The following is a 13,243-nucleotide window of genomic DNA, read 5'->3' as shown; positions in this document are numbered from 1 at the left end:
CCCCATACCCGACCCAGTTGCCAAGTTCGAGTTACAATGTGTCATATTTGTTGCCAGAGCAGCAACAATCAAATCACGGTTCAATTTATAACATAAACATCTCAATATAAGTTAAAGAGGTATATAAATTTATTCTTATTTATTTTTAGGTCTTATATGAGCTTACGAAAGCTCAATACTAACCCAAGATTGAAATAGGACCAAATTATAATGTTTACAAAATTTCAAGCCGATGTCATGACGTTAAAAGGTTTCTCATCTCAACGCAACATACTGTCTCGGTCTCATTTCAACGCAACATACTGTCTAGGTCTTATCTCAACGACCCATGCTCGATATCGTGTCGTGGCATGGTGGCCTGATCTCGTTGCGATAACCACCGTTCGACGTCGCGACGTGACATACTATTTTCAAATGGATAAGTTTTGGCACCTGTTTGTAAACACTTAAAACCTTTCAAATTTACTTACACATAAAATTTTCCACCAAATCTATACACCTAGTGAGTTCATTTATGTCTAAAGTACCAATTATAGATACATGCTAACATCCATTTCAATAATTTCATTTGAATACACAATCAATTCATTTAAGTCATTCATTTAACTAGTTGGAACTCATAAACATATGTATATCAACACAAAACCAATTAGGCTATTATCGTACCACAAAACTTGCCTAATTGTAGGTTATGACATTTCGAATTCCATGTATTTAGCATATAATCAAATCAAAATACTAATTTTGACTCAACATAGGTACATGTCGTATAACCAACAAAAGAAACTATACAAACATTGTTGAGTTTGGATCTTTTTTTGGATGCTGAAGTTGATGCTCGATACCTCGTCACAAACCTAACTTGCGCATGGAAAACAAAATCGTACGCTAAGCAATAAAGCTCAGTGACATTTTCATTATTCAAATCAGTTTAATACAAATTTCAAATCAAAAGCATACAATCAATTTCCAATTCAATACCAACTAATTCACATACAACTCATGTCATTCTTCAATACATATAACACTATACATATGCTACAAGATACATTGTTTATGCCAAAAGAACCAACTAAACATACTACCTCAATTAACAACTAATTAACATATCTTACCAATGTACTTAATAGTCATATTATTTTTCACTCTATTACATTCAATCAAGTTCGTATATCATTTTTGAATTGAAATCAAATCTACCATCATCATTCTGTATTAGCCCTCAGGCTCGTTCAACCAATTTGCATGATCTTTCACATGCTATCGATTATTATATATTGCAAATGTGTACTTGTAATATAATTTCATAATGTCGATATCATTTTCAAATGTCAATTAACTATTTTGCAATTTATATTTCCTATTAATATGACTCGGACTCAAACAAACACATCAATTTGGCACCCGATGCCTCATTGAAACATCCAAAGTAGATAGATTGTGCCTAGCGTTCATCGGTATAATCGAAATAAAAGTTGTGCTTTGCACTCATTGAAACTTCTGAAGGAAAATGTGCTCAACGCTCATCGACATATGACTAAAGTAACTTGTACTCAATTTATCCTATGACATGCCAACTATATCCGACTCTACCCAAATAGTTAATAGGATAATTAATTATTCAATTCATTATATAACACAATTTACATTTCATCATCTCCAATTTAGAATCCAAATAATCAATTTATCACATAACATAATATATTCCAGCCAAATTCAAAGTCAATTTCATAGTTTCACCAAATTACACTATCTTTCATTTTATTCAATTTAGTTATTTATTCTGATAACCAATCTCAATTCTAACAATTCAATTCAAATAATTAATTTCATCTTACCTCAATACAATATTATGCAAAATAGTATAAATATGCAACAATTTAGTGATTCAAATCATAGAAATACAAACAGAAGATTTAAGTTGCTCGTCGTCGGCTATTGCCTTTCCTTTCCCTTTCGATGATCATGCGCTGTCTTTAGCTACGAATAATAATCCTACAATACACAATATCAAATTCCAACTCAAATCACAATCAATAAGAAAGTCACACATGTTATACAATTTATTCAATTTAGTCCCTAAACCTGGGACAAACATAATCTTTCGATTTAGACCTTCGGATTAAAATCTGATTTTACATATATTCATTAGAGACCTTTTATTTTCTATTCTTACCAAAATTTCATGATAGTTTTACATTTTATTCAATTTGATCTCTAATGTATGAAACTTGCAATTAGACTTTACAATTAAGTCATTTTTCTTAAACCAAGCTTAATTTCTATCAATTTAACACCTAAATCATTCAATTATCAACAATGGAAACTTTTTAAAACTTTAATAGTTTCAAAAATTGATACATGAGCTAGCTAAATCAAGCTCCTATGACCTCAAATCTATAAAAATTACAATCAAAAGATTTAATTGCATTACCTAATTGTTGGCCGATTGTTTTAAGCTCCTACAATGGAGTTTTCTTCTTCAAGTATGCACAACCAGTGGAAGAAGAAGATGAATTCATCTTTCTTTCCACTAACTTTGGCTTTTATAGTTTAGTTAGTTTAATTTAATCCTAATTAATTAGTTTAAATCATGGTTTAACTTACTTTAATCATAATTAACTAATGCTAATGCTAATTACCATCATCATCCACTATCCACTATCAAAAATTAGTTTATTTACTATTTTGGTGTAATACCCTGAAAATTTTTACAGTAAGATATTATCCTTGATATAGTAAAATAAAGAAATAAAGTGACATAAAGGAAATTTTGAGTTATGTCAATATTAAGAAGTATATTATGATATATTAATTCAAGAAAGAACTAAATTGTAAAAGTGAGAAAAGTTTTGTTGCACAAGAGTAAATACTCAAAATTTAAGGGGTTAAAGTGTAAATATGAAAAAGTTGAAGGACCAATAGTGTAAATATTTTAAGAGTGGAATGATCTAGAAACTAAGGAAAATGGATGAATTAGGACCAAATTGAATAGGTGAAGAACTATGAGGGACTAAATTGCAATTTTACCAAAATTAAATGATGACTCAAGGATGGAATTTTAAAAGATAACAAAGGGCAAAATGGTCAATTGGAAGAGAGAAATCTAGAAAGTAATGATGATGTTGATGATATTTTATGATTATTTAATTAGATATATATTATTTTAATGAGATATTTTATTATTATTTTATTATTAATTATTTAGTATAAAAGGAAGGAAAGATGAAGAATTTTCATCATCTTTCCATGCATGCAGCCAACGTTAGAAGAGAAGGAAAAGAAAGAAATTTTCTTTTCTTTACAATTTGGTCCTTCCACCAAAAATTCACCATTTCCACCTAGAAATCAAAAGAATTTCCATTGCTACTAAGAGAGAGAAATGTTAAGGAGGCCATGGGGAGTTAGAATATCAAGTTGGATTCAAGAAATAGAAGCTGGAGGAGAGAAAATCAAGTTAAAGATTAGTATCAATAGAACAAGGTAAGTATATCAAGATTTCAATATGTTTTTAAGTTTGTTATTATTGATAAAACATGGAAATGATGTTATAGTAGAGTTTTCTTACATAAGGTCTTATGTTCTTGATATGTTAGTGAAGAGAAAATAAGAGAAAGTGATGAGAAATGGTGTAGAAAAGAAAATAAGGATGTTATAACATGGTAATTAATATCTTGTACTAAAATAGTATTGGACAGCAGCAGTAGACTAAATTTGAAAAATCACCATAAATTGTATAAATTGAATTAGAAGATGAAAAAATATTAAATTAAATATCATTGAGTCTAGTTTCTCATATAAGAAACGGTGTAAGCAATAAATTTGTAAATTTTGAGATATAATGAATTTTGTGAGACAAGGTCAGAATGAATTTGGGTTCCCCTGTTCTGACTTTGAAAAATTATAAAAAATTGAATAAAAATAATTACGGACTTAAATTTATATGTATAGAATTCTGAATTAGTCTATTTTTAATAGAAACAAACAAGAACATCATTTTAATTCTGTATAAAGAGATAATTTATTTTTAGTGAAGAAGGGTCACAACTGTCAGATAGCAGAATAGGGATAACTTTAAAGAATAAACTGTACTTATTGAATGAACCAAAAATTCTGAAAATTTTATGGTAAGAAGATATATGAGTCTAGTTTCAGGAAAAATTATTGGATCTTAATTTAGAGTTCTAGAGCTCCAGATATAATAATTTAGTGACTATGACATAGATGGACAGCTTGAATATTCATAAAAGTAAATAATAAAAATTATGGATAATGTTACTTACAAGTGTGTTATCTACATTAAGGATGTGGAATGGATAGGAGGAGGAGGAAAAATATGTATGAATATTCATCTAGCATGGCTAATTTGCATATTTTAGGCTCAGGGACTAAATTGAATAAAAATAAAACTTTATGGGCAATTTTGTAAAAATGTTAGAAATGACCAAATTGCATGAAATGGATTATTTTATTATTTAAATTACAAATTGAATGAAATTATTAATTTAGTTCAAGATCGGGGAAAAACATGTTTTAGGGATTAAATTGAAAAGTGTTGAAATTATGGAAAATTCTGATATTTTATAGAATTCATGGACTGTTATCGATATGTATGATAATAATAGCTGGAAATAAGGATTAAATTGCAAGAATTTTATTTTCTTGACCCTAAGGATGAAATCGTTATTAATTAAAAGTTTAGGGGCAAAATGGTAATTTTTGTCCGGAGCATTAATTAAATGTATTAGAATATGAAATGAATGAAAATGATGACCAAATTTATTTATAAAGATCCGGACGACACAAATACGAGACTTGATCATGGAAAAGAAAACATATCAGAATAATGAAATTATAAACACGAACAATCAATGAGGTAAGCTCGTGTAACTTGAATTATATTCTTAAATGCTTGAAATGCATGTTTTTGATATGAATATGATTTGAATGTTCATTATATGAAAATTGATGAAACATTGATATATTTGATAAAATGGGAAGAAATCCCGGTTGAATGAAAGGAAAATTCGATGGATCTCTAAAAAGGAATTGACGGTAAAAAGGATCTAGCCCGGACGGGTGATCCTATCCTGATATAGCCCTCCCGAAGAATATGTGTAAAATGGATTTAGCCCGGACGGATAATCCGAATTAGGGTCTGAATTTAGCCTCGACTGTAATTCAGATCCACGCCATTAGAGTAATTGTCGCTGTGAGGATTTAGCTCGGACCGGTAATCCCGACAATACTCTATGAGTTTATATTACGTGGATTTAGCCCGACCGGTAATCCCATTTGTAAGGATGAGGTTCGCGGAGTGTGCTCTCGATATGAAATGTGTAAGACCATGGTTGAAAGATACCATGGCAACTGATAAGAAATGTGTAAGACCATGGTTGAAAGATACCATGGCAACTCGATATGAAATGTGTAAGACCATGGTTGAAAGATACCATGGCGACTGATATGAAATGTAAGACCATGGTTGAAAGATACCATGGCAGCCTGATATGAAATGTGTAAGACCATGGTTGAATGATACCATGGCAACATGACGGGAAATAAATAAGACCATGGTTGAAAGATACCATGGCAACATGACGGGAAATAAATAAGACCATGGTTGAAAGATACCATGGCACATGGCAGCGTGACATGAAATGAATAAGACCATGGTTGAAAGATACCATGGCAACATGACAAAAAAATGTGTAAGACCATGGTTGAAAGATACCATGGCAACATGACGGGAAATAAATAAGACCATGGTTGAAAGATACCATGGCAGCGTGACATGAAATGAATAAGACCATGGTTGAAAGATACCATGGCAACATGACAAAAAAATGAGTAAGACCATAGTTGAAAGACACTATGGCATCATGTCAAAGATAAATAAGACCATGGATGGAAGACGCTATGACATCTGTTGAACAATTGATATTCAGGTAATATGTATCAGATGACGAATGGTTATATGAAATAATTATAAAGATAGATAAACGAAATAAGTATAAGTACATGGAATATAATTTATGTTAAGTTTGATATAAACTATTACCGGAATAAATATACATAAAATATATGGAAATGATAGAGCATGAAATATTGATCTAATGAAATGAGTGATATATGCTTATGAAGAAACGGTAAGAGCATGATATGTTTCATGACATGTACATATATGATTATCTTTGATATGTTGATACAAGGAAATTATGTAAGTTGAGACTATTATTAAACTCAAGTGCGATATGTCGAGAAAATAGATATATCAATGTTGAATTTATATCGATATGTGCAAGTATACTAACAATGTCATTGTTTGATGCTTATACAAGTGTCAAAACTGTTGATTGAATGGTAATATATTTATTTATATGATGCATTGAATCGGTAAGTATTTAAATTTTTTTTAGTGATCTGTAAATGGTAGTAATGCTCTGAAACCCTGTTCTGGCAGCGGATACGGGTTAGGGGTGTTACATTTGGACCTTTGGTTAATTGCAATTTAGATCCCTAAACTTTTGGCCAATTAAAAATTTATAGCAATTGCATTTTTATAATTTAGTCAATGGGACTCAATTAAACACAAATTCGACTAAATTACTTAACCAAATTTCAATTTATTTATATTTTAACTCCTTAAATATCATAATTTAATATTTATGGACTCGGTTTACAGAAACAGGATCTTGAATCCGTATTTTCTAACACCAATGAAAACCAGGTTGTTATAACACATATTTTATGTGTTATATGATTAGTTAACTTCAAACCACACGTTTAATTATTTATTATATGTTATTTATAAACACATATATATGTTCTAAATCATGATTTCAGCGTGCATATGCATGTGATAGGATATCTAATATATTTTAATGTATAATGGATTTAATTATTATTTAATATTTTCTAAATATAATATATTATTTTTATACATTTAATTTTTAATATAAATGTGTTTTCAATTATAATTTAACTAAATAAATAAAAATAGAAATTTATTTCATATTTTATTATCAATTTAAATAATTATTTAATATTTATTATATATACATATATCTCAATTTAATCTCTTTAATTCCTATTTTCAATTTTGACTTATAAATAAAAATAAAATTTATTTTCATATTTTATTATCAATTTAAATAATTATTTAATAATTTATTATATATACATATATCTCAATTTAATCTCTTTAATTCCTATTTTCAATTTTGACTTCACCATTTCACCATTACAATAATTAATTTAACCGTTATTATTATTTGAGTAAACTACTAAAATAGTCACTTTTGTTTCTCTCTGATATTTTAGTCACTTATATTTGAAATGTTATGTTTTAGTCACTTACGTTATAGTCACATTTTAGTCGTTGAGTGTTAATTGCCATTAAAGGTGTAACAGTAAGTTGACGTGGCATATTAAATCATCATTTCAAACAAAAATTTTAGGTTAAATTATACAATTAGTCCTTATATTTTTTTCATTTTGATCAAGATAATTTTTTTCTTTTACTTTAAAAGAAACGGAGAAGGGGGAAAATAAAGGGAGAAGTAGAAGAGAATGAAAATTAAAGAAAAAAAGGGAAATTTAAAAGAACATAAAAGAAAAAAATTGCTTAAAATGAAAAAATATGGGGATCAATTGTATAATTTAATTTAAAATTTTTATTTGAAATGATGATTTAACGTGCCAAATAAGCTTACCATTACACCGTTAATAACAATTAACGGATCAGTGACTAAAATATCACAACACGTTAACGTAAGTGACTAAAACGTAAAATTTTAAACATAAATAACTAAAATGTAATCTGAAAAAAATAAAAATAATTATTTTAATAATTTATCTTTATTATTTTTAATTTTATCGAATTTAATCTTACCACTCGTTCAAATAAAGATTTAATCAGGAGGCGCTCTCTTTCATGCGTCCTTCATCTCAACTCTTTGTAAATTCGGCCCATCCAAAGAATATCTTTCCCTCTCTTCGTGGATTGTAAAAGCTCTTCAACCCTAGCTTTGTGGGTGTAATATTAAAAACAAAGACAAATACACTTTGGATCAATTTGAGAGATAAGTAAAGAGGAAGTGGCCCCTACTTGGATGTTACCTAACATTTTCTTTGACCTTCATCACCTCAAAAAAGGAGTACTTGGTTTTAAAATACCATTATATTTCGACATTATCTTTTTGTACTTGTGTCGATGCAATATTTGGTTGGTAAGCACTATTTTTAGAGGTTAGTATTTAATACAATAGTAATGTATTTTTTATTTCATAAATGTTATTTAAAAATCGTTTTATATTTTTAATATTTTATTATATATTTATAGAACATTTATTAATTTCTTTAATCTGAAAATTTTATTCACAACGTACCAAATTTTTTTTATTAATTAAGTTTGGATCTTTGCCAACAAATCAATCCAAAATGGAATAATTAATTGAATAAAGAAAAGTAATAATTAAAAAAACTAAATCTTGCCTTAATATATTTGATACTTTTAAGATAGAAAAGACATAATTATCATTAATAAATAAAAAATTTAATCTCAATCCCGTAAGTAGTTTCGGTACACGAATTAATAAATAATGATGTGGGGTTGGTTAGCTAAAAAGTCTATTTTTAAAGTTAATGAGAGAATTAGATTTTTTTTCCCCAAAAAATTAGGTAAATAGGTTGATTATGGAGAGAGAAACAAAAAATGCATCTAGCAAGACGCATTTTTAGTTGAGGAGGTAAAAAAGGGCGTCGCGCTTTCAGCCTCTTTATTGCCATCTCAGCTAGACACGTTTTCGTCTAACGATAACTTTTCTCAATGGTCAAAAAATTTAACTGACTAAATTTTTTTTTTCTAACGGCTAGTTTATTTGCTATATAAACCCAACTCATTTTCTTTCTTTTGCATTCAAATCTTATTCTTCAATTCTCTTAACTATTTAGTTCTTGATTTTTCATTCAATTTCTCTCAAATTCTTGTTGTTTTAATTTATATATTGTAATTTATTTGATTTTATTTAATTTTATAATTTTAAAAATGTCAATGTTGCTTATTCTCTTAGATAAAAAACATATTTTTGGCGTTCAAGTGTAAATGGTAAGAAAATATTATTAAAATTTTTAATTTTAATTAATTCAATTATTAAATTGTTAACATTATTAATTTTATAAATTCTTTATATTTATATAATCAAACCAAAGATCGATTATGGAGATGTATATACACAATTTAAGTGTGAGGGCACCACATGCTATTGAACAATGTAACGACTCAATTTTGGGCCCAGTTGGAACAGTGGTTTCGGGACCATTAATCCGAGGGCGGAGAAATTATTTTTTTATATTATTTTATGTGTTGTGGCATGATTATATGAGAGTGTGAAAATTTTGGTGAATTAATTTTAGCGATTTCATGCTTAATTGTGAAAAAGGACTAAATCACATAAAGTGAAAAAGTCTTAATTTGATAGCTAAGGGTGTTAAATTGCCATGTATCATGAATTGGGGGTCTTTAAAGGGCAATTAGACCCTTTATAGAAGCTTGGCCAACCATAAGACAAAGAAAATAAAATAGTCAAAGTGTTAGGTATTTGATGACCTAATATGTGATAAAATAATACCCTAAAGCCTAGCCTTCATCTTTTTCATTTATCCTTTCTTCTTGACCGAAAATATCAGCCATAGGAGGGTTTTGGAAGCTTGAAAAATTTCAGCCACTTAATCTCCCTACAAGTAAGTGGTTTTGATGACTTTTCTTGATAATTTTTGTGTTTTTGGAACCCTTGTACCATGAGCTTCCAAATGAGGGGACTATTTTGCAAAATGGTTGAAAGTCTAGGGTTTTACCATGAGTGTGTTCATGTTGTTTTCTGAAATTTTATGGAAGAAAATGAGTTATGGTGGTGTAAAAAACAACTTTTGTGAAGTAGTTTTCATGGAAACCTTAGCTAGGGACCATTTTACATAAGTTGAAAATTAGATGATAAATGTGAGGAATAATGGAAATTTTCGGTTTCTATAAGAGTAAAAAGGGTTCGGTTAGACTTAAGATATGAAGAAGTTCGATAAAAATCAATTTTTAGACCTAGGGGTAAATGGTCATTTTGCAAAAATCTAGGGGCAAAATGGTCATTTTACCTAATTTTTAAAATTTTGAGTACCTAGATTAATAAAATGATTAAATGTGTGAATTTTCATCATTATAGATCAAGAATTACAAAATCCAGGCATAGACCGGGGAAAAGCAAAGTAAGTGGACTAAGCTGAACTAGTCGCCTACATTTTGTAATTCGAGGTAAGTTGTATGTAAATAATACAAATAATTTGTTATTATATGTGTTTGTATTGATATAACATAAATTTCTTGTTTGTGGAAATGATTATCTATGATGAATATTAAGATAGGAGGACTCCCATTTGAACCTTAGGAAATAAATCAGATATTCATACCATGATATTCGGGTTATTTGTGCGCTAGTGTAAGATATGTTTGGGACATGCATCGGCCACATCATGAGAGCCAGTGTAAGACCATGTCTGGGACATGGCATTGGCATTGAGACGAGAGCTAGTGTAAGACATGTCTGGGACATGCATCGGCTTCGAAATGTAAGCAAGTGTAAGATATGTCTGGGACATGCATCGACTATGAGATGTGCCAGTGTAAGACCATGTCTGGGACATGGCATCAGCACGGATATGTGAAAGCTAGTATAAGACCATGTTTGGGACATGGCATCGGCACGAATATGTGAAAGCTAGTGTAAGACCTTGTCTGGGACATGGGGTCGGCCTCGATTTCGATAGTTATTGTAAGACCATGTCTGAGACATGGCATCGAATTGATGGATGAGCCAGTGTAAGACCTTGTCTGGGATATGGTATCGGCATTATACCCTATGTTTGAGGCTTAGTGAATATCCGATAGCTTTTCAAATGGTTCAATGGTGAGAGTTATAGTTTAAGTTAAACGAGAAAAGTATAACCACGTTGTAAGTGGTAGAGGTACCTATTTGAAATGTATGAGACGTGAGCTCAATATATATACTATGTGAATTGTATTGGTTAATGACGAGTAAGTTGTGCTTATGTCTACTTTTGTACTATAAGCATGATGATGAATGGTAAAGTTACTGTCATATTTATTAGCATGCAACTTACTAAGCTTTATGCTTACTCCCTCTCTTTTCCATTTTCTTATAGTACCGCCTAACTAGCTCGAGGATCAATAGACGTCGGAGGCATCAATCACACTATCAGTTGAAGCACTCGGTATAATTAGATTTATCATTTTGAATATGGCATGTATAGGAACTTAGACTTTTGAGTTTTGTGTCATTGTTAATTGGCCAAATGTGATGACTTACCTTAGCATTTGATTCATTTTGTATAAGGCCACAGAAAATGGCTAATATTGGAAGTTATTATATGAATGCAAGATAGTCTTTCATGAATGTGAAATTGTTCGCATGTTGGAGTACATGAAATGTATATAAGCCTTAGCTATGGTTATTTGGTCGAGAAATCATATTAAGTTAGATTTTGATATGTTGGTTGGCATTAGATTGTGTTTCAGGGTGGCAAAGGGCTTGGTAGATAGCCTCATATTGTCTACGCGAGTAGACACACGTGCTTGTGTCTAGGCCGTGTGTCAGCCCCATGGGCGTGTTGTCTGGCCTTGTGTCCACTGCACGTAAAAATTGCAAGTCAGTATGCATGGTAGTAAACACATGGGCATAGACACGGCCGTGTGAAGGGCACGACTTAGCAAACGAGTGTGTGTCTTGGCTGTGGACCCTTAAGGATTACTGACGTTAGAAATAGAATGTCAAGGTTTTCAAACACGGGCTGAGACAGGGGCGTGTCGAGGCAGTGTGAGGGACACGGGCGTGTGCCAGGCCGTGTGAAAACCCCTGTAGGTTCGAATTGAAAAATAAATCTACACGAGTATAAGACACGGACGTGACCCTAGGTGCTTAGGCCGTGAGTGTCACACCGGCCATCAGCACGACCATGTTCAAGTTCCACTCGAGTGTGTTGCCCATCCATATGTGCGTGTGCCCTGTTTCAAAGGTCATTTTCCTAGTGTTGGTTAAAGGACCCGAGTTGGTCCCGAGTAGCTTCCAAGAGGTGTTTTGGGCCTTGTAGGCCCAAGATAATAAGTTTTAGAGAAAGTTTGAAAAATTTTTAAGTTTTAACGGGCTCGTATAATCTGACTTGTACGTATATATGTGATTTGTGAATGGTGATGCCTCGTACCCGATGTTGGCGTCGAACTCGGGTTAGGGGTGTTACAAACAACCCTTGCAAGAGGCAGGGTTCTTGCACGTGTCTCGTATGCTCGGGGGAAGGGGAGACTAAATGGGATCTTGGACTTATCAGTGCTTTGGTGGCAAGATGGAGACCAGAGACACATACATTTCATCTTTCGTGCGGTGAGTGTAAAATTACTGTTGAATAAATTTCTTTACAACTCGTTTATCAGTGGATAAAAGAATTATTACATACAGGGGTATTACGCATTGGCAATTGAAGTGCAATTTGTGAGCAACTATTAGGTAAGGTGCCAGAAAAGTTTAGTGGTAGTCGGATCGAGATGAAATGGTTAGAAGACAATTTCAATTATATTGATAACTTCGTGAGTGTCGTTGAAAATGAATAATACACACGAACATTCAACCTGAGGTTAATCGAGCATCTTCTAATGCTAGATAAATGTAATGACCCGAACTTTACGGTTATCGGAAAAGTATATTTTCGGGTCTCCATTTCTGAAAATTGGACTCGTAAATATTTATTAAAAATATTGATGAAGTTAAGTGAGTGGTTAATTAGAGTTTAATGAAGTGAATTAGCTTAAATTAATGATAATTAGATAAAAGGATTAAATTGAATAAAGTGTGAAAGTTTAATTGTAGATTAAAGGAAAATAAAAAGGACCAAAATGAAAATTATGCCATTTGTCCTAAGTGAGGCGACAAATGCATAAAAATCAAAGATTTTATGCATAAATATGTATAATAAATTATTATTATTATGGTTTTATAATTGATATTTATTAATGTTATTATTATTAATTGAATTAAATAAAGATATGTGTATGGTAATGATTTGATACAAGTGTGTTAATAAAATTTATACATTTGGAATACATGTATTTGATATTAAATAGATATTTATTATTTAAAAAGATATTTATTAATTAAATAATTATATTATAAGATATTTATAT

At 30.7% G+C, this 13,243-nt stretch overlaps 1 long non-coding RNA gene across 1 annotated transcript; it reads left to right on the top strand.

The window, feature by feature from the left end:
* Positions 1-9,615: 9,615 nt before the first annotated feature.
* Positions 9,616-11,465, top strand: LOC128283819 (uncharacterized). Its single transcript, XR_008274230.1, has 3 exons — positions 9,616-9,744; positions 10,218-10,306; positions 11,215-11,465. It is a non-coding gene; the product is annotated as an uncharacterized LOC128283819 (long non-coding RNA).
* The last annotated feature ends 1,778 nt before the right edge of the window (positions 11,466-13,243 follow it).

This window comes from Gossypium arboreum, chromosome 11 (genome assembly GCF_025698485.1).
Source record: "Gossypium arboreum isolate Shixiya-1 chromosome 11, ASM2569848v2, whole genome shotgun sequence".
Lineage (NCBI taxonomy): Eukaryota > Viridiplantae > Streptophyta > Magnoliopsida > Malvales > Malvaceae > Gossypium > Gossypium arboreum.
Note: the sequence above shows the minus strand (reverse complement) of the source record. Positions and strands in the feature narration are given on the sequence as shown.